Source organism: Amia ocellicauda, unplaced genomic scaffold, assembly GCF_036373705.1.
Source record: "Amia ocellicauda isolate fAmiCal2 unplaced genomic scaffold, fAmiCal2.hap1 HAP1_SCAFFOLD_47, whole genome shotgun sequence".
NCBI lineage: Eukaryota > Metazoa > Chordata > Actinopteri > Amiiformes > Amiidae > Amia > Amia ocellicauda.
In genome coordinates, this window is record NW_027102983.1 from 115001 (window position 1) to 135583 (window position 20583).

The 20583-nt window shown below is 43.5% G+C and overlaps 17 non-coding genes across 17 annotated transcripts; all 17 read right to left on the minus strand.

Annotated features, from left to right (window-relative positions):
- Positions 1–956: 956 nt before the first annotated feature.
- On the minus strand, positions 957–1075 carry LOC136737364 (5S ribosomal RNA). The gene has a single exon (XR_010812326.1). It is a non-coding gene; the product is annotated as a 5S ribosomal RNA (ribosomal RNA).
- Positions 1076–2141: 1066 nt separating this feature from the next.
- Positions 2142–2260, minus strand: LOC136737093 (5S ribosomal RNA). The gene has a single exon (XR_010812066.1). It is a non-coding gene; the product is annotated as a 5S ribosomal RNA (ribosomal RNA).
- A 1055-nt stretch (positions 2261–3315) lies between these two features.
- Positions 3316–3434, minus strand: LOC136737373 (5S ribosomal RNA). Its single transcript, XR_010812335.1, has one exon. It is a non-coding gene; the product is annotated as a 5S ribosomal RNA (ribosomal RNA).
- A 1055-nt stretch (positions 3435–4489) lies between these two features.
- Positions 4490–4608, minus strand: LOC136737252 (5S ribosomal RNA). The gene has a single exon (XR_010812218.1). It is a non-coding gene; the product is annotated as a 5S ribosomal RNA (ribosomal RNA).
- Positions 4609–5666: 1058 nt separating this feature from the next.
- Positions 5667–5785, minus strand: LOC136736704 (5S ribosomal RNA). Its single transcript, XR_010811761.1, has one exon. It is a non-coding gene; the product is annotated as a 5S ribosomal RNA (ribosomal RNA).
- Positions 5786–6851: 1066 nt separating this feature from the next.
- On the minus strand, positions 6852–6970 carry LOC136737350 (5S ribosomal RNA). Its single transcript, XR_010812312.1, has one exon. It is a non-coding gene; the product is annotated as a 5S ribosomal RNA (ribosomal RNA).
- A 1066-nt stretch (positions 6971–8036) lies between these two features.
- Positions 8037–8155, minus strand: LOC136737032 (5S ribosomal RNA). Its single transcript, XR_010812006.1, has one exon. It is a non-coding gene; the product is annotated as a 5S ribosomal RNA (ribosomal RNA).
- A 1066-nt stretch (positions 8156–9221) lies between these two features.
- On the minus strand, positions 9222–9340 carry LOC136737296 (5S ribosomal RNA). The gene has a single exon (XR_010812261.1). It is a non-coding gene; the product is annotated as a 5S ribosomal RNA (ribosomal RNA).
- Positions 9341–10398: 1058 nt separating this feature from the next.
- On the minus strand, positions 10399–10517 carry LOC136736654 (5S ribosomal RNA). The gene has a single exon (XR_010811714.1). It is a non-coding gene; the product is annotated as a 5S ribosomal RNA (ribosomal RNA).
- A 1056-nt stretch (positions 10518–11573) lies between these two features.
- Positions 11574–11692, minus strand: LOC136736746 (5S ribosomal RNA). The gene has a single exon (XR_010811801.1). It is a non-coding gene; the product is annotated as a 5S ribosomal RNA (ribosomal RNA).
- Positions 11693–12758: 1066 nt separating this feature from the next.
- Positions 12759–12877, minus strand: LOC136737308 (5S ribosomal RNA). Its single transcript, XR_010812272.1, has one exon. It is a non-coding gene; the product is annotated as a 5S ribosomal RNA (ribosomal RNA).
- Positions 12878–13943: 1066 nt separating this feature from the next.
- On the minus strand, positions 13944–14062 carry LOC136737319 (5S ribosomal RNA). The gene has a single exon (XR_010812283.1). It is a non-coding gene; the product is annotated as a 5S ribosomal RNA (ribosomal RNA).
- A 1066-nt stretch (positions 14063–15128) lies between these two features.
- Positions 15129–15247, minus strand: LOC136736692 (5S ribosomal RNA). The gene has a single exon (XR_010811749.1). It is a non-coding gene; the product is annotated as a 5S ribosomal RNA (ribosomal RNA).
- A 1055-nt stretch (positions 15248–16302) lies between these two features.
- On the minus strand, positions 16303–16421 carry LOC136737352 (5S ribosomal RNA). Its single transcript, XR_010812314.1, has one exon. It is a non-coding gene; the product is annotated as a 5S ribosomal RNA (ribosomal RNA).
- A 1066-nt stretch (positions 16422–17487) lies between these two features.
- LOC136736768 (5S ribosomal RNA) lies at positions 17488–17606 on the minus strand. Its single transcript, XR_010811823.1, has one exon. It is a non-coding gene; the product is annotated as a 5S ribosomal RNA (ribosomal RNA).
- Positions 17607–18672: 1066 nt separating this feature from the next.
- Positions 18673–18791, minus strand: LOC136737325 (5S ribosomal RNA). Its single transcript, XR_010812289.1, has one exon. It is a non-coding gene; the product is annotated as a 5S ribosomal RNA (ribosomal RNA).
- Positions 18792–19841: 1050 nt separating this feature from the next.
- Positions 19842–19960, minus strand: LOC136737174 (5S ribosomal RNA). Its single transcript, XR_010812143.1, has one exon. It is a non-coding gene; the product is annotated as a 5S ribosomal RNA (ribosomal RNA).
- Between the last annotated feature and the right edge of the window lie 623 nt (positions 19961–20583).

Consider the following 20583-nt stretch of genomic DNA (forward strand, 5'->3'; position numbering starts at 1 on the left):
ACACACCAGCGCGCCGCAGACAGTCCCTGCTAACACGAAACGTTGTGGCAACGTTGTGCGTTAGCTGGGGTGCCACACCAGACCGGAACTATATATTACAAAACGAACACATTGTCTTGATAAAACAGCTGTAATTGAGTGCCTGACACGCCAGTCAAGCGCAATCTTGAGAAGGTGTGCATTTCAGTAAGGATTTCAATTGACATGCAGTATGAAACTGAAAGGAGGTTGCATCACTATGATGCATAACATTGCATGTATTGTATTTTCAAGTGTGTGCATTCATCCTGTTGTCATTTTGTTTTGAAAGCAGAAGAATCATTCAACAGGTTGCTGAGACAAATGTAAACCAGTAAAACATATGAAGAGAAACAAACCTTGAATATAAGTTCAGTTGTTTAAACATTTGACAAACTATGGTGAGGGGGTAAGAAAACACACAAATCCAGCAGCTCCTGTATTTCAATACACCAGAACCCAATATTATTGGCGAGTCGGGAAGTCCATCTTCACAGTTCGAGGGCAGGCATCATTTCAGTAATTTCATCCCGTTGCATTCACATCCGTGCCTTGAATGAGATTGAATGTGATCTTTGCTCTCAAGTATGTTCCCAAGTTTTACACTTTCGTGCTTTGCATGAATGGGAATGGAACCGTGTGTGTTGAATGAGGCTCCTTGTGAGCACTGAACTTTGTCCGGTGGAGTTCCTTTTTGTGTTGCTGTAATTGTGTCATTTCTCGATGAGAAAGATTAGGCAACATTTAGTCACTTCTAGCCATGATGCTCAATTTATTTACGAATGTACCCTAGTTACTAGGGACCGTTTACGTTGGAGAACAAGATCTATTGTATGCCTGTGTATTTGGGGAAGTCAAATCTGAAATAATGATGAAATTGCGTGTATCCAAAGTTAAAACTCGTGATTTGTCGCCCTCTGGTGTGTAAAAGATGCAAAAGATTACAGCACCTGGTATTCCCAGGCGGTCTCCCATCCAAGTACTGACCAGGCCCGAGCCTGCTTGGCTTCCGAGATCGGACGAGATCGGGCGTATTCAGGCTAGTATGGCCGTAAGCCAGGAAGGCTGTCCCTGACGCTCTACTTAAAGGGAAGGCAATATCCGTTTCTGCTGTTCATACTTACAGTTGAACTGTCTCTCTACTCTAAAGCCCGGGACACACCAGCGCGCCGCAGACAGTCCCTGCTAACACGCCACGTTGTGGCAACATTGTGGCAACGTTGTGCGTTAGCTGGGGTGCCACACCAGACCGGAACTATATATTACAAAACGAACACATTCTCTTGATAAAACAGCTGTAATTGAGTGCCTGACACGCCAGTCAAGCGCAATCTTGAGAAGGTGTGCATTTCAGTAAGGATTTCAATTGACATGCAGTATGAAACTGAAAGGAGGTTGCATCACTATGATGCATAACATTGCATGTATTGTATTTTCAAGTGTGTGCATTCATCCTGTTGTCATTTTGTTTTGAAAGCAGAAGAATCATTCAACAGGTTGCTGAGACAAATGTAAACCAGTAAAACATATGAAGAGAAACAAACCTTGAATATAAGTTCAGTTGTTTAAACATTTGACAAACTATGGTGAGGGGGTTAGAAAACACACAAATCCAGCAGCTCCTGTATTTCAATACACCAGAACCCAATATTATTGGCGAGTCGGGTAGTCCATCATCACAGTTCGAGGGCAGGCATCATTTCAGTAATTTCATCCCGTTGCATTCACATTCGTGCCTTGAATGAGATTGAATGTGATCTTTGCTCTCAAGTATGTTCCCAAGTTTTACACTTTCGTGCTTTGCATGAATGGGAATGGAACCGTGTGTGTTGAATGAGGCTCCTTGTGAGCACTGAACTTTGTCCGGTGGAGTTCCTTTTTGTGTTGCTGTAATTGTGTCATTTCTCGATGAGAAAGATTAGGCAACATTTAGTCTCTTCTAGCCATGATGCTCAATTTATTTACGAATGTACCCTAGTTACTAGGGACCGTTTACGTTGGAGAACAAGATCTATTGTATGCCTGTGTATTTGGGGAAGTCAAATCTGAAATAATGATGAAATTGCGTGTATCCAAAGTTAAAACTCGTGATTTGTCGCCCTCTGGTGTGTAAAAGATGCAAAAGCTTACAGCACCTGGTATTCCCAGGTGGTCTCCCATCCAAGTACTGACCAGGCCCGAGCCTGCTTAGCTTCCGAGATCAGACGAGATCGGGCGTATTCAGGCTAGTATGGCCGTAAGCCAGGGAGGCTGTCCCTGACGCTCTACTTAAAGGGAAGGCAATATCCGTTTCTGCCGCTCATACTTGCAGTTGAACTGTCTCTCTACTCTAAAGTCCGGGACACACCAGCACGCCGCAGACAGTCCCTGCTAACACGAAACGTTGTGGCAACGTTGTGCGTTAGCTGGGGTGCCACACCAGACCGGAACTATATATTACAAAACGAACACATTCTCTTGATAAAACAGCTGTAATTGAGTGCCTGACACGCCAGTCAAGCGCAATCTTGAGAAGGTGTGCATTTCAGTAAGGATTTCAATTGACATGCAGTATGAAACTGAAAGGAGGTTGCATCACTATGATGCATAACATTGCATGTATTGTATTTTCAAGTGTGTGCATTCATCCTGTTGTCATTTTGTTTTGAAAGCAGAAGAATCATTCAACAGGTTGCTGAGACAAATGTAAACCAGTAAAACATATGAAGAGAAACAAACCTTGAATATAAGTTCAGTTGTTTAAACATTTGACAAACTATGGTGAGGGGGTAAGAAAACACACAAATCCAGCAGCTCCTGTATTTCAATACACCAGAACCCAATATTATTGGCGAGTCGGGTAGTCCATCATCACAGTTCGAGGGCAGGCATCATTTCAGTAATTTCATCCCGTTGCATTCACATCCGTGCCTTGAATGAGATTGAATGTGATCTTTGCTCTCAAGTATGTTCCCAAGTTTTACACTTTCGTGCTTTGCATGAATGGGAATGGAACCGTGTGTGTTGAATGAGGCTCCTTGTGAGCACTGAACTTTGTCCGGTGGAGTTCCTTTTTGTGTTGCTGTAATTGTGTCATTTCTCGATGAGAAAGATTAGGCAACATTTAGTCACTTCTAGCCATGATGCTCAATTTATTTACGAATGTACCCTAGTTACTAGGGACCGTTTACGTTGGAGAACAAGATCTATTGTATGCCTGTGTATTTGGGGAAGTCAAATCTGAAATAATGATGAAATTGCGTGTATCCAAAGTTAAAACTCGTGATTTGTCGCCCTCTGGTGTGTAAAAGATGCAAAAGCTTACAGCACCTGTTATTCCCAGGCGGTCTCCCATCCAAGTACTGACCAGGCCCGAGCCTGCTTGGCTTCCGAGATCGGACGAGATCGGGCGTATTCAGGCTAGTATGGCCGTAAGCCAGGGAGGCTCTCCCTGACGCTCTACTTAAAGGGAAGGCAATATCCGTTTCTGCCGCTCATACTTGCAGTTGAACTGTCTCTCTACTCTAAAGTCCGGGACACACCAGCGCGCCGCAGACAGTCCCTGCTAACACGAAACGTTGTGGCAACGTTGTGCGTTAGCTGGGGTGCCACACCAGACCGGAACTATATATTACAAAACGAACACATTGTCTTGATAAAACAGCTGTAATTGAGTGCCTGACACGCCAGTCAAGCGCAATCTTGAGAAGGTGTGCATTTCAGTAAGGATTTCAATTGACATGCAGTATGAAACTGAAAGGAGGTTGCATCACTATGATGCATAACATTGCATGTATTGTATTTTCAAGTGTGTGCATTCATCCTGTTGTCATTTTGTTTTGAAAGCAGAAGAATCATTCAACAGGTTGCTGAGACAAATGTAAACCAGTAAAACATATGAAGAGAAACAAACCTTGAATATAAGTTCAGTTGTTTAAACATTTGACAAACTATGGTGAGGGGGTAAGAAAACACACAAATCCAGCAGCTCCTGTATTTCAATACACCAGAACCCAATATTATTGGCGAGTCGGGAAGTCCATCTTCACAGTTCGAGGGCAGGCATCATTTCAGTAATTTCATCCCGTTGCATTCACATCCGTGCCTTGAATGAGATTGAATGTGATCTTTGCTCTCAAGTATGTTCCCAAGTTTTACACTTTCGTGCTTTGCATGAATGGGAATGGAACCGTGTGTGTTGAATGAGGCTCCTTGTGAGCACTGAACTTTGTCCGGTGGAGTTCCTTTTTGTGTTGCTGTAATTGTGTCATTTCTCGATGAGAAAGATTAGGCAACATTTAGTCACTTCTAGCCATGATGCTCAATTTATTTACGAATGTACCCTAGTTACTAGGGACCGTTTACGTTGGAGAACAAGATCTATTGTATGCCTGTGTATTTGGGGAAGTCAAATCTGAAATAATGATGAAATTGCGTGTATCCAAAGTTAAAACTCGTGATTTGTCGCCCTCTGGTGTGTAAAAGATGCAAAAGCTTACAGCACCTGGTATTCCCAGGCAGTCTCCCATCCAAGTACTGACCAGGCCCGAGCCTGCTTAGCTTCCGAGATCGGACGAGATCGGGCGTATTCAGGCTAGTATGGCCGTAAGCCAGGAAGGCTGTCCCTGACGCTCTACTTAAAGGGAAGGCAATATCCGTTTCTGCCGCTCATACTTGCAGTTGAACTGTCTCTCTACTCTAAAGTCCGGGACACACCAGCGCGCCGCAGACAGTCCCTGCTAACACGAAACGTTGTGGCAACGTTGTGCGTTAGCTGGGGTGCCACACCAGACCGGAACTATATTTTACAAAACGAACACATTGTCTTGATAATACAGCTGTAATTGAGTGCCTGACACGCCAGTCAAGCGCAATCTTGAGAAGGTGTGCATTTCAATAAGGATTTCAATTGACATGCAGTATGAAACTGAAAGGAGGTTGCATCACTATGATGCATAACATTGCATGTATTGTATTTTCAAGTGTGTGCATTCATCCTGTTGTCATTTTGTTTTGAAAGCAGAAGAATCATTTTTGCTGAGGTTGCTGAGACAAATGTAAACCAGTAAAACATATGAAGAGAAACAAACCTTGAATATAAGTTCAGTTGTTTAAACATTTGACAAACTATGGTGAGGGGGTAAGAAAACACACAAATCCAGCAGCTCCTGTATTTCAATACACCAGAACCCAATATTATTGGCGAGTCGGGTAGTCCATCATCACAGTTCGAGGGCAGGCATCATTTCAGTAATTTCATCCCGTTGCATTCACATCCGTGCCTTGAATGAGATTGAATGTGATCTTTGTTCTCAAGTATGTTCCCAAGTTTTACACTTTCGTGCTTTGCATGAATGGGAATGGAACCGTGTGTGTTGAATGAGGCTCCTTGTGAGCACTGATCTTTGTCCGGTGGAGTTCCTTTTTGTGTTGCTGTAATTGTGTCATTTCTCGATGAGAAAGATTAGGCAACATTTAGTCACTTCTAGCCATGATGCTCAATTTATTTACGAATGTACCCTAGTTACTAGGGACCGTTTACGTAGGAGAACAAGATCTATTGTATGCCTGTGTATTTGGGGAAGTCAAATCTGAAATAATGATGAAATTGCGTGTATCCAAAGTTAAAACTCGTGATTTGTCGCCCTCTGGAGTGTAAAAGATGCAAAAGCTTACAGCACCTGGTATTCCCAGGCGGTCTCCCATCCAAGTACTGACCAGGCCCGAGCCTGCTTAGCTTCCGAGATCTGACGAGATCGGGCGTATTCAGGATAGTATGGCCATAAGCCAGGGAGGCTGTCCCTGACGCTCTACTTAAAGGGAAGGCAATATCCGTTTCTGCCGTTCATACTTACAGTTGAACTGTCTCTCTACTCTAAAGCCCGGGACACACCAGCGCGCCGCAGACAGTCCCTGCTAACACGCCACGTTGTGGCAACATTGTGGCAACGTTGTGCGTTAGCTGGGGTGCCACACCAGACCGGAACTATATTTTACAAAACGAACACATTGTCTTGATAAAACAGCTGTAATTGAGTGCCTGACACGGCAGTCAAGCGCAATCTTGTGAAGGTGTGCATTTCAGTAAGGATTTCAATTGACATGCAGTATGAAACTGAAATGAGGTTGCATCACTATGATGCATAACATTGCATGTATTGTATTTTCAAGTGTGTACATTCATCCTGTTGTCATTTTGTTTTGAAAGCAGAAGAATCATTCAACAGGTTGCTGAGACAAATGTAAACCAGTAAAACATATGAAGAGAAACAAACCTTGAATATAAGTTCAGTTGTTTAAACATTTGACAAACTATGGTGAGGGGGTAAGAAAACACACAAATCCAGCAGCTCCTGTATTTCAATACACCAGAACCCAATATTATTGGCGAGTCGGGTAGTCCATCATCACAGTTCGAGGGCAGGCATCATTTCAGTAATTTCATCCCGTTGCATTCACATCCGTGCCTTGAATGAGATTGAATGTGATCTTTGCTCTCAAGTATTTTCCCAAGTTTTACACTTTCGTGCTTTGCATGAATGGGAATGGAACCGTGTGTGTTGAATGAGGCTCCTTGTGAGCACTGAACTTTGTCCGGTGGAGTTCCTTTTTGTGTTGGTGTAATTGTGTCATTTCTCGATGAGAAAGATTAGGCAACATTTAGTCACTTCTAGCCATGATGCTCAATTTATTTACGAATGTACACTAGTTACTAGGGACCGTTTACGTTGGAGAACAAGATCTATTGTATGCCTGTGTATTTGGGGAAGTCAAATCTGAAATAATGATGAAATTGCGTGTATCCAAAGTTAAAACTCGTGATTTGTCGCCCTTTGGTGTGTAAAAGATGCAAAAGCTTACAGCACCTGGTATTCCCAGGGGGTCTCCCATCCAAGTACTGACCAGGCCCGAGCCTGCTTAGTTTCCGAGATCGGACGAGATCGGGCGTATTCAGGCTAGTATGGCCGTAAGCCAGGGAGGCTGTCCCTGACGCGCTACTTAAAGGGAAGGCAATATCCGTTTCTGCCGTTCATACTTACAGTTGAACTGTCTCTCTACTCTAAAGCCCGGGACACACCAGCGCGCCGCAGACAGTCCCTGCTAACACGCCACGTTGTGGCAACATTGTGGCAACGTTGTGCGTTAGCTGGGGTGCCACACCAGACCGGAACTATATATTACAAAACGAACACATTGTCTTGATAAAACAGCTGTAATTGAGTGCCTGACACGCCAGTCAAGCGCAATCTTGAGAAGGTGTGCATTTCAGTAAGGATTTCAATTGACATGCAGTATGAAACTGAAAGGAGGTTGCATCACTATGATGCATAACATTGCATGTATTGTATTTTCAAGTGTGTGCATTCATCCTGTTGTCATTTTGTTTTGAAAGCAGAAGAATCATTCAACAGGTTGCTGAGACAAATGTAAACCAGTAAAACATATGAAGAGAAACAAACCTTGAATATAAGTTCAGTTGTTTAAACATTTGACAAACTATGGTGAGGGGGTAAGAAAACACACAAATCCAGCAGCTCCTGTATTTCAATACACCAGAACCCAATATTATTGGCGAGTCGGGTAGTCCATCATCACAGTTCGAGGGCAGGCATCATTTCAGTAATTTCATCCCGTTGCATTCACATCCGTGCCTTGAATGAGATTGAATGTGATCTTTGCTCTCAAGTATTTTCCCAAGTTTTACACTTTCGTGCTTTGCATGAATGGGAATGGAACCGTGTGTGTTGAATGAGGCTCCTTGTGAGCACTGAACTTTGTCCGGTGGAGTTCCTTTTTGTGTTGGTGTAATTGTGTCATTTCTCGATGAGAAAGATTAGGCAACATTTAGTCACTTCTAGCCATGATGCTCAATTTATTTACGAATGTACACTAGTTACTAGGGACCGTTTACGTTGGAGAACAAGATCTATTGTATGCCTGTGTATTTGGGGAAGTCAAATCTGAAATAATGATGAAATTGCGTGTATCCAAAGTTAAAACTCGTGATTTGTCGCCCTTTGGTGTGTAAAAGATGCAAAAGCTTACAGCACCTGGTATTCCCAGGGGGTCTCCCATCCAAGTACTGACCAGGCCCAAGCCTGCTTAGCTTCCGAGATCGGACGAGATCGGGCGTATTCAGGCTAGTATGGCCGTAAGCCAGGGAGGCTGTCCCTGACGCGCTACTTAAAGGGAAGGCAATATCCGTTTCTGCCGTTCATACTTACAGTTGAACTGTCTCTCTACTCTAAAGCCCGGGACACACCAGCGCGCCGCAGACAGTCCCTGCTAACACGCCACGTTGTGGCAACATTGTGGCAACGTTGTGCGTTAGCTGGGGTGCCACACCAGACCGGAACTATATATTACAAAACGAACACATTGTCTTGATAAAACAGCTGTAATTGAGTGCCTGACACGCCAGTCAAGCGCAATCTTGAGAAGGTGTGCATTTCAGTAAGGATTTCAATTGACATGCAGTATGAAACTGAAAGGAGGTTGCATCACTATGATGCATAACATTGCATGTATTGTATTTTCAAGTGTGTGCATTCATCCTGTTGTCATTTTGTTTTGAAAGCAGAAGAATCATTCAACAGGTTGCTGAGACAAATGTAAACCAGTAAAACATATGAAGAGAAACAAACCTTGAATATAAGTTCAGTTGTTTAAACATTTGACAAACTATGGTGAGGGGGTAAGAAAACACACAAATCCAGCAGCTCCTGTATTTCAATACACCAGAACCCAATATTATTGGCGAGTCGGGTAGTCCATCATCACAGTTCGAGGGCAGGCATCATTTCAGTAATTTCATCCCGTTGCATTCACATCCGTGCCTTGAATGAGATTGAATGTGATCTTTGCTCTCAAGTATGTTCCCAAGTTTTACACTTTCGTGCTTTGCATGAATGGGAATGGAACCGTGTGTGTTGAATGAGGCTCCTTGTGAGCACTGAACTTTGTCCGGTGGAGTTCCTTTTTGTGTTGCTGTAATTGTGTCATTTCTCGATGAGAAAGATTAGGCAACATTTAGTCACTTCTAGCCATGATGCTCAATTTATTTACAAATGTACACTAGTTACTAGGGACCGTTTACGTTGGAGAACAAGATCTATTGTATGCCTGTGTATTTGGGGAAGTCAAATCTGAAATAATGATGAAATTGCGTGTATCCAAAGTTAAAACTTGTGATTTGTCGCCCTTTGGTGTGTAAAAGATGCAAAAGCTTACAGCACCTGGTATTCCCAGGCGGTCTCCCATCCAAGTACTGACCAGGCCCGAGCCTGCTTAGCTTCCGAGATCGGACGAGATCGGGCGTATTCAGGCTAGTATGGCCGTAAGCCAGGGAGGCTGTCCCTGACGCTCTACTTAAAGGGAAGGCAATATCCGTTTCTGCCGCTCATACTTGCAGTTGAACTGTCTCTCTACTCTAAAGTCCGGGACACACCAGCGCGCCGCAGACAGTCCCTGCTAACACGAAACGTTGTGGCAACGTTGTGCGTTAGCTGGGGTGCCACACCAGACCGGAACTATATATTACAAAACGAACACATTGTCTTGATAATACAGCTGTAATTGAGTGCCTGACACGCCAGTCAAGCGCAATCTTGAGAAGGTGTGCATTTCAGTAAGGATTTCAATTGACATGCAGTATGAAACTGAAAGGAGGTTGCATCACTATGATGCATAACATTGCATGTATTGTATTTTCAAGTGTGTGCATTCATCCTGTTGTCATTTTGTTTTGAAAGCAGAAGAATCATTCTTGCTGAGGTTGCTGAGACAAATGTAAACCAGTAAAACATATGAAGAGAAACAAACCTTGAATATAAGTTCAGTTGTTTAAACATTTGACAAACTATGGTGAGGGGGTAAGAAAACACACAAATCCAGCAGCTCCTGTATTTCAATACACCAGAACCCAATATTATTGGCGAGTCGGGTAGTCCATCATCACAGTTCGAGGGCAGGCATCATTTCAGTAATTTCATCCCGTTGCATTCACATCCGTGCCTTGAATGAGATTGAATGTGATCTTTGCTCTCAAGTATGTTCCCAAGTTTTACACTTTCGTGCTTTGCATGAATGGGAATGGAACCGTGTGTGTTGAATGAGGCTCCTTGTGAGCACTGAACTTTGTCCGGTGGAGTTCCTTTTTGTGTTGCTGTAATTGTGTCATTTCTCGATGAGAAAGATTAGGCAACATTTAGTCACTTCTAGCCATGATGCTCAATTTATTTACGAATGTACCCTAGTTACTAGGGACCGTTTACGTTGGAGAACAAGATCTATTGTATGCCTGTGTATTTGGGGAAGTAAAATCTGAAATATTGATGAAATTGCGTGTATCCAAAGTTAAAACTCGTGATTTGTCGCCCTCTGGTGTGTAAAAGATGCAAAAGCTTACAGCACCTGGTATTCCAAGGCGGTCTCCCATCCAAATACTGACCAGGCCCAAGCCTGCTTGACTTCCGAGATCGGACGAGATCGGGCGTATTCAGGCTAGTATGGCCGTAAGCCAGGGAGGCTGTCCCTGACGCTCTACTTAAAGGGAAGGCAATATCCGTTTCTGCCGCTCATACTTGCAGTTGAACTGTCTCTCTACTCTAAAGTCCGGGACACACCAGCGCGCCGCAGGCAGTCCCTGCTAACACGAAACGTTGTGGCAACGTTGTGCGTTAGCTGGGGTGCCACACCAGACCGGAACTATATTTTACAAAACGAACACATTGTCTTGATAATACAGCTGTAATTGAGTGCCTGACACGCCAGTCAAGCGCAATCTTGAGAAGGTGTGCATTTCAGTAAGGATTTCAATTGACATGCAGTATGAAACTGAAAGGAGGTTGCATCACTATGATGCATAACATTGCATGTATTGTATTTTCAAGTGTGTGCATTCATCCTGTTGTCATTTTGTTTTGAAAGCAGAAGAATCATTCAACAGGTTGCTGAGACAAATGTAAACCAGTAAAACATATGAAGAGAAACAAACCTTGAATATAAGTTCAGTTGTTTAAACATTTGACAAACTATGGTGAGGGGGTAAGAAAACACACAAATCCAGCAGCTCCTGTATTTCAATACACCAGAACCCAATATTATTGGCGAGTCGGGTAGTCCATCATCACAGTTCGAGGGCAGGCATCATTTCAGTAATTTCATCCCGTTGCATTCACATCCGTGCCTTGAATGAGATTGAATGTGATCTTTGCTCTCAAGTATGTTCCCAAGTTTTACACTTTCGTGCTTTGCATGAATGGGAATGGAACCGTGTGTGTTGAATGAGGCTCCTTGTGAGCACTGAACTTTGTCCGGTGGAGTTCCTTTTTGTGTTGCTGTAATTGTGTCATTTCTCGATGAGAAAGATTAGGCAACATTTAGTCACTTCTAGCCATGATGCTCAATTTATTTACGAATGTACCCTAGTTACTAGGGACCGTTTACGTTGGAGAACAAGATCTATTGTATGCCTGTGTATTTGGGGAAGTAAAATCTGAAATAATGATGAAATTGTGTGTATCCAAAGTTAAAACTCGTGATATGTCGCCCTCTAGTTTATTAAAAGGTGCAAGAGCTTACAGCACCTGGTATTCCCAGGCAGTCTCCCATCCAAGTACTGACCAGGCCCGAGCCTGCTTGGCTTCCGAGATCGGACGAGATCGGGCGTATTCAGGCTAGTATGGCCGTAAGGCAGGAAGGCTGTCCCTGACGCTCTACTTAAAGGGAAGGCAATATCCGTTTCTGCCGTTCATACTTACAGTTGAACTGTCTCTCTACTCTAAAGCCCGGGACACACCAGCGCGCCGCAGACAGTCCCTGCTAACACGCCACGTTGTGGCAACATTGTGGCAACGTTGTGCGTTAGCTGGGGTGCCACACCAGACCGGAACTATATATTACAAAACGAACACATTGTCTTGATAAAACAGCTGTAATTGAGTGCCTGACACTCCTGTCAAGCGCAATCTTGAGAAGGTGTGCATTTCAGTAAGGATTTCAATTGACATTCAGTATGAAACTGAAAGGAGGTTGCATCACTATGATGCATAACATTGCATGTATTGTATTTTCAAGTGTGTGCATTCATCCTGTTGTCATTTTGTTTTGAAAGCAGAAGAATCATTCAACAGGTTGCTGAGACAAATGTAAACCAGTAAAACATTTGAAGAGAAACAAACCTTGAATATAAGTTCAGTTGTTTAAACATTTGACAAACTATGGTGAGGGGGTAAGAAAACACACAAATCCAGCAGCTCCTGTATTTCAAAACACCAGAACCCAATATTATTGGCGAGTCGGGTAGTCAATCATCACAGTTCGAGGGCAGGCATCATTTCAGTAATTTCATCCCGGTGCATTCACATCCGTGCCTTGAATGAGATTGAATGTGATCTTTGCTCTCAAGTATGTTCCCAAGTTTTACACTTTCGTGCTTTGCATGAATGGGAATGGAACCGTGTGTGTTGAATGAGGCTCCTTGTGAGCACTGAACTTTGTCCGGTGGAGTTCCTTTTTGTGTTGCTGTAATTGTGTCATTTCTCGATGAGAAAGATTAGGCAACATTTAGTCACTTCTAGCCATGATGCTCAATTTATTTACGAATGTACCCTAGTTACTAGGGACCGTTTACGTTGGAGAACAAGATCTATTGTATGCCTGTGTATTTGGGGAAGTCAAATCTGAAATAATTATGAAATTGCGTGTATCCAAAGTTAAAACTCGTGATTTGTCGCCCTCTGGTGTGTAAAAGATGCAAAAGCTTACAGCACCTGGTATTCCCAGGCGGTCTCCCATCCAAGTACTGACCAGGCCCGAGCCTGCTTAGCTTCCGAGATCGGACGAGATCGGGCGTATTCAGGCTAGTATGGCCGTAAGCCAGGGAGGCTGTCCCTGACGCTCTACTTAAAGGGAAGGCAATATCCGTTTCTGCCGCTCATACTTGCAGTTGAACTGTCTCTCTACTCTAAAGCCCGGGACACACCAGCGCGCCGCAGCCAGTCCCTGCTAACACGCCACGTTGTGGCAACATTGTGGCAACGTTGTGCGTTAGCTGGGGTGCCACACCAGACCGGAACTATATATTACAAAACGAACACATTGTCTTGATAAAACAGCTGTAATTGAGTGCCTGACACGCCAGTCAAGCGCAATCTTGAGAAGGTGTGCATTTCAGTAAGGATTTCAATTGACATGCAGTATGAAACTGAAAGGAGGTTGCATCACTATGATGCATAACATTGCATGTATTGTATTTTCAAGTGTGTGCATTCATCCTGTTGTCATTTTGTTTTGAAAGCAGAAGAATCATTCAACAGGTTGCTGAGACAAATGTAAACCAGTAAAACATTTGAAGAGAAACAAACCTTGAATATAAGTTCAGTTGTTTAAACATTTGACAAACTATGGTGAGGGGGTAAGAAAACACACAAATCCAGCAGCTCCTGTATTTCAAAACACCAGAACCCAATATTATTGGCGAGTCGGGTAGTCAATCATCACAGTTCGAGGGCAGGCATCATTTCAGTAATTTCATCCCGGTGCATTCACATCCGTGCCTTGAATGAGATTGAATGTGATCTTTGCTCTCAAGTATGTTCCCAAGTTTTACACTTTCGTGCTTTGCATGAATGGGAATGGAACCGTGTGTGTTGAATGAGGCTCCTTGTGAGCACTGAACTTTGTCCGGTGGAGTTCCTTTTTGTGTTGCTGTAATTGTGTCATTTCTCGATGAGAAAGATTAGGCAACATTTAGTCACTTCTAGCCATGATGCTCAATTTATTTACGAATGTACCCTAGTTACTAGGGACCGTTTACGTTGGAGAACAAGATCTATTGTATGCCTGTGTATTTGGGGAAGTCAAATCTGAAATAATGATGAAATTGCGTGTATCCAAAGTTAAAACTCGTGATTTGTCGCCCTCTGTTGTGTAAAAGATGCAAAAGCTTACAGCACCTGGTATTCCCAGGCGGTCTCCCATCCAAGTACTGACCAGGCCCGAGCCTGCTTAGCTTCCGAGATCGGACGAGATCGGGCGTATTCAGGCTAGTATGGCCGTAAGCCAGGGAGGCTGTCCCTGACGCTCTACTTAAAGGGAAGGCAATATCCGTTTCTGCCGCTCATACTTGCAGTTGAACTGTCTCTCTACTCTAAAGCCCGGGACACACCAGCGCGCCGCAGCCAGTCCCTGCTAACACGCCACGTTGTGGCAACATTGTGGCAACGTTGTGCGTTAGCTGGGGTGCCACACCAGACCGGAACTATATATTACAAAACGAACACATTGTCTTGATAAAACAGCTGTAATTGAGTGCCTGACACGCCAGTCAAGCGCAATCTTGAGAAGGTGTGCATTTCAGTAAGGATTTCAATTGACATGCAGTATGAAACTGAAAGGAGGTTGCATCACTATGATGCATAACATTGCATGTATTGTATTTTCAAGTGTGTGCATTCATCCTGTTGTCATTTTGTTTTGAAAGCAGAAGAATCATTCAACAGGTTGCTGAGACAAATGTAAACCAGTAAAACATATGAAGAGAATCAAACCTTGAATATAAGTTCAGTTGTTTAAACATTTGACAAACTATGGTGAGGGGGTAAGAAAACACACAAATCCAGCAGCTCCTGTATTTCAATACACCAGAACCCAATATTATTGGCGAGTCGGGTAGTCCATCATCACAGTTCGAGGGCAGGCATCATTTCAGTAATTTCATCCCGTTGCATTCACATCCGTGCCTTGAATGAGATTGAATGTGATCTTTGCTCTCAAGTATGTTCCCAAGTTTTACACTTTCGTGCTTTGCATAAATGGGAATGGAACCGTGTGTGTTGAATGAGGCTCCTTGTGAGCACTGAACTTTGTCCGGTGGAGTTCCTTTTTGTGTTGCTGTAATTGTGTCATTTCTCGATGAGAAAGATTAGGCAACATTTAGTCACTTCTAGCCATGATGCTCAATTTATTTACGAATGTACCCTAGTTACTAGGGACCGTTTACGTTGGAGAACAAGATCTATTGTATGCCTGTGTATTTGGGGAAGTCAAATCTGAAATAATGATGAAATTGCGTGTATCCAAAGTTAAGACTCGTGATTTGTCGCCCTCTGGTGTGTAAAAGATGCAAAAGCTTACAGCACCTGGTATTCCCAGGCGGTCTCCCATCCAAGTACTGACCAGGCCTGAGCCTGCTTAGCTTCCGAGATTGGACGAGATCGGGCGTATTCAGGCTAGTATGGCCGAAAGCCAGGGAGGCTGTCCCTGACGCTCTACTTAAAGGGAAGGCAATATCCGTTTCTGCCGCTCATACTTGCAGTTGAACTGTCTCTCTACTCTAAAGTCCGGGACACACCAGCGCGCCGCAGACAGTCCCTGCTAACACGAAACGTTGTGGCAACGTTGTGCGTTAGCTGGGGTGCCACACCAGACCGGAACTATATTTTACAAAACGAACACATTGTCTTGATAATACAGCTGTAATTGAGTGCCTGACACGCCAGTCAAGCGCAATCTTGAGAAGGTGTGCATTTCAGTAAGGATTTCAATTGACATGCAGTATGAAACTGAAAGGAGGTTGCATCACTATGATGCATAACATTGCATGTATTGTATTTTCAAGTGTGTGCATTCATCCTGTTGTCATTTTGTTTTGAAAGCAGAAGAATCATTCAACAGGTTGCTGAGACAAATGTAAACCAGTAAAACATATGAAGAGAAACAAACCTTGAATATAAGTTCAGTTGTTTAAACATTTGACAAACTATGGTGAGGGGGTAAGAAAACACACAAATCCAGCAGCTCCTGTATTTCAATACACCAGAACCCAATATTATTGGCGAGTCGGGTAGTCCATCATCACAGTTCGAGGGCAGGCATCATTTCAGTAATTTCATCCCGTTGCATTCACATCCGTGCCTTGAATGAGATTGAATGTGATCTTTGCTCTCAAGTATGTTCCCAAGTTTTACACTTTCGTGCTTTGCATGAATGGGAATGGAACCGTGTGTGTTGAATGAGGCTCCTTGTGAGCACTGAACTTTGTCCGGTGGAGTTCCTTTTTGTGTTGCTGTAATTGTGTCATTTCTCGATGAGAAAGATTAGGCAACATTTAGTCACTTCTAGCCATGATGCTCAATTTATTTACGAATGTACCCTAGTTACTAGGGACCGTTTACGTTGGAGAACAAGATCTATTGTATGCCTGTGTATTTGGGGAAGTCAAATCTGAAATAATGATGAAATTGCGTGTATCCAAAGTTAAAACTCGTGATTTGTCGCCCTCTGGTGTGTAAAAGATGCAAAAGCTTACAGCACCTGGTAATCCCAGGCGGTCTCCCATCCAAGTACTGACCAGGCCCAAGCCTGCTTAGCTTCCGAGATCGGACGAGATCGGGCGTATTCAGGCTAGTATGGCCGTAAGCCAGGGAGGCTGTCCCTGACGCTCTACTTAAAGGGAAGGCAATATCCGTTTCTGCCGTTCATACTTACAGTTGAACTGTCTCTCTACTCTAAAGCCCGGGACACACCAGCGCGCCGCAGACAGTCCCTGCTAACACGCCACGTTGTGGCAACATTGTGGCAACGTTGTGCGTTAGCTGGGGTGCCACACCAGACCGGAACTATATATTACAAAACGAACACATTGTCTTGATAAAACAGCTGTAATTGAGTGCCTGACACGCCAGTCAAGCGCAATCTTGAGAAGGTGTGCATTTCAGTAAGGATTTAAATTGACATGCAGTATGAAACTGAAAGGAGGTTGCATCACTATGATGCATAACATTGCATGTATTGTATTTTCAAGTGTGTGCATTCATCCTGTTGTCATTTTGTTTTGAAAGCAGAAGAATCATTCAACAGGTTGCTGAGACAAATGTAAACCAGTAAAACATATGAAGAGAAACAAACCTTGAATATAAGTTCAGTTGTTTAAACATTTGACAAACTATGGTGAGGGGGTAAGAAAACACACAAATCCAGCAGCTCCTGTATTTCAATACACCAGAACCCAATATTATTGGCGAGTCGGGTAGTCCATCATCACAGTTCGAGGGCAGGCATCATTTCAGTAATTTCATCTTGTTGCATTCACATCCGTGCCTTGAATGAGATTGAATGTGATCTTTGCTCTCAAGTATGTTCCCAAGTTTTACACTTTCGTGCTTTGCATGAATGGGAATGGAACCGTGTGTGTTGAATGAGGCTCCTTGTGAGCACTGAACTTTGTCCGGTGGAGTTCCTTTTTGTGTTGCTGTAATTCTGTCATTTCTCGATGAGAAAGATTAGGCAACATTTAGTCACTTCTAGCCATGATGCTCAATTTATTTATGAATGTACCCTAGTTACTAGGGACCGTTTACATTGGAGAACAAGATCTATTGTATGCCTGTGTATTTGGGGAAGTCAAATCTGAAATAATGATGAAATTGCGTGTATCCAAAGTTAAAACTCGTGATATGTCGCCCTCTGGTGTGTAAAAGATGCAAAAGCTTAGAGCACCTGGTATTCCCAGGCGGTCTCCCATCCAAGTACTGACCAGGCCCGAGCCTGCTTAGCTTCCGAGATCGGACGAGATCGGGCGTATTCAGGCTAGTATGGCCGTGAGCTAGGAATGCTGTCCCTGACGCTCTACTTAAAGGGAAGGCAATATCCGTTTCTGCCGTTCATACTTACAGTTGAACTGTCTCTCTACTCTAAAGCCCGGGACACACCAGCGCGCCGCAGACAGTCCCTGCTAACACGCCACGTTGTGGCAACATTGTGGCAACGTTGTGCGTTAGCTGGGGTGCCACACCAGACCGGAACTATATATTACAAAACGAACACATTGTCTTGATAAAACAGCTGTAATTGAGTGCCTGACACGCCAGTCAAGCGCAATCTTGAGAAGGTGTGCATTTCAGTAAGGATTTCAATTGACATGCAGTATGAAACTGAAAGGAGGTTGCATCACTATGATGCATAACATTGCATGTATTGTTTTTACAAGTGTGTGCATTCATCCTGTTGTCATTTTGTTTTGAAAGCAGAAGAATCATTCAACAGGTTGCTGAGACAAATGTAAACCAGTAAAACATATGAAGAGAAACAAACCTTGAATATAAGTTCAGTTGTTTAAACATTTGACAAACTATGGTGAGGGGGTAAGAAAACACACAAATCCAGCAGCTCCTGTATTTCAATACACCAGAACCCAATATTATTGGCGAGTCGGGTAGTCCATCATCACAGTTCGAGGGCAGGCATCATTTCAGTAATTTCATCCCGTTGCATTCACATCCGTGCCTTGAATGAGATTGAATGTGATCTTTGCTCTCAAGTATGTTCCCAAGTTTTACACTTTCGTGCTTTGCATGAATGGGAATGGAACCGTGTGTGTTGAATGAGGCTCCTTGTGAGCACTGAACTTTGTCCGGTGGAGTTCCTTTTTGTGTTGCTGTAATTGTGTCATTTCTCGATGAGAAAGATTAGGCAACATTTAGTCACTTCTAGCCATGATGCTCAATTTATTTACGAATGTACCCTAGTTACTAGGGACCGTTTACATTGGAGAACAAGATCTATTGTATGCCTGTGTATTTGGGGAAGTCAAATCTGAAATAATGATGAAATTGCGTGTATCCAAAGTTAAAACTCGTGATTTGTCGCCCTCTGGTGTGTAAAAGATGCAAAAGCTTACAGCACCTGGTATTCCCAGGCGGTCTCCCATCCAAGTACTGACCAGGCCCGAGCCTGCTTAGTTTCCGAGATCGGACGAGATCGGGCGTATTCAGGCTAGTATGGCCGTAAGCCAGGGAGGCTGTCCCTGACGCTCTACTTAAAGGGAAGGCAATATCCGTTTCTGCCGCTCATACTTACAGTTGAACTGTCTCTCTACTCTAAAGTCCGGGACACACCAGCACGCCGCAGACAGTCCCTGCTAACACGAAACGTTGTGGCAACGTTGTGCGTTAGCTGGGGTGCCACACCAGACCTATGTATTACAAAACGAACACATTGTCTTGATAAAACAGCTGTAATTGAGTGCCTGACACGCCATTCAAGCGCAATCTTGAGAAGGTGTGCATTTCAGTAAGGATTTCAATTGACATGCAGTATGAAACTGAAAGGAGGTTGCATCACTATGATGCATAACATTGCATGTATTGTATTTTCAAGTGTGTGCATTCATCCTGTTGTCATTTTGTTTTGAAAGCAGAAGAATCATTCAACAGGTTGCTGAGACAAATGTAAACCAGTAAAACATATGAAGAGAAACAAACCTTGAATATAAGTTCAGTTGTTTAAACATTTGACAAACTATGGTGAGGGGGTAAGAAAACACACAAATCCAGCAGCTCCTGTATTTCAATACACCAGAACCCAATATTATTGGCGAGTCGGGTAGTCCATCATCACAGTTCGAGGGCAGGCATCATTTCAGTAATTTCATCCCGTTGCATTCACATCCGTGCCTTGAATGAGATTGAATGTGATCTTTGCTCTCAAGTATGTTCCCAAGTTTTACACTTTCGTGCTTTGCATGAATGGGAATGGAACCGTGTGTGTTGAATGAGGCTCCTTGTGAGCACTGAACTTTGTCCGGTGGAGTTCCTTTTTGTGTTGCTGTAATTGTGTCATTTCTCGATGAGAAAGATTAGGCAACATTTAGTCACTTCTAGCCATGATGCTCAATTTATTTACGAATGTACCCTAGTTACTAGGGACCGTTTACGTTGGAGAACAAGATCTATTGTATGCCTGTGTATTTGGGGAAGTCAAATCTGAAATAATGATGAAATTGCGTGTATCCAAAGTTAAAACTCGTGATTTGTCGCCCTCTGGTGTGTAAAAGATGCAAAAGCTTACAGCACCTGGTATTCCCAGGCGGTCTCCCATCCAAGTACTGACCAGGCCCGAGCCTGCTTGGCTTCCGAGATCGGACGAGATCGGGCGTATTCAGGCTAGTATGGCCGTAAGCCAGGGAGGCTGTCCCTGACGCTCTACTTAAAGGGAAGGCAATATCCGTTTCTGCCGTTCATACTTACAGTTGAACTGTCTCTCTACTCTAAAGCCCGGGACACACCAGCGCGCCGCAGACAGTCCCTGCTAACACGCCACGTTGTGGCAACATTGTGGCAACGTTGTGCGTTAGCTGGGGTGCCACACCAGACCGGAACTATATTTTACAAAACGAACACATTGTCTTGATAAAACAGCTGTAATTGAGTGCCTGACACGCCAGTCAAGCGCAATCTTGAGAAGGTGTGCATTTCAGTAAGGATTTCAATTGACATGCAGTATGAAACTGAAAGGAGGTTGCATCACTATGATGCATAACATTGCATGTATTGTATTTTCAAGTGTGTGCATTCATCCTGTTGTCATTTTGTTTTGAAAGCAGAAGAATCATTCAACAGGTTGCTGAGACAAATGTAAACCAGTAAAACATATGAAGAGAAACAAACCTTGAATATAAGTTCAGTTGTTTAAACATTTGACAAACTATGGTGAGGGGGTAAGAAATGACACAAATCCAGCAGCTCCTGTATTTCAATACACCAGAAGCCAATATTATTGGCGAGTCGGGTAGTCCATCATCAC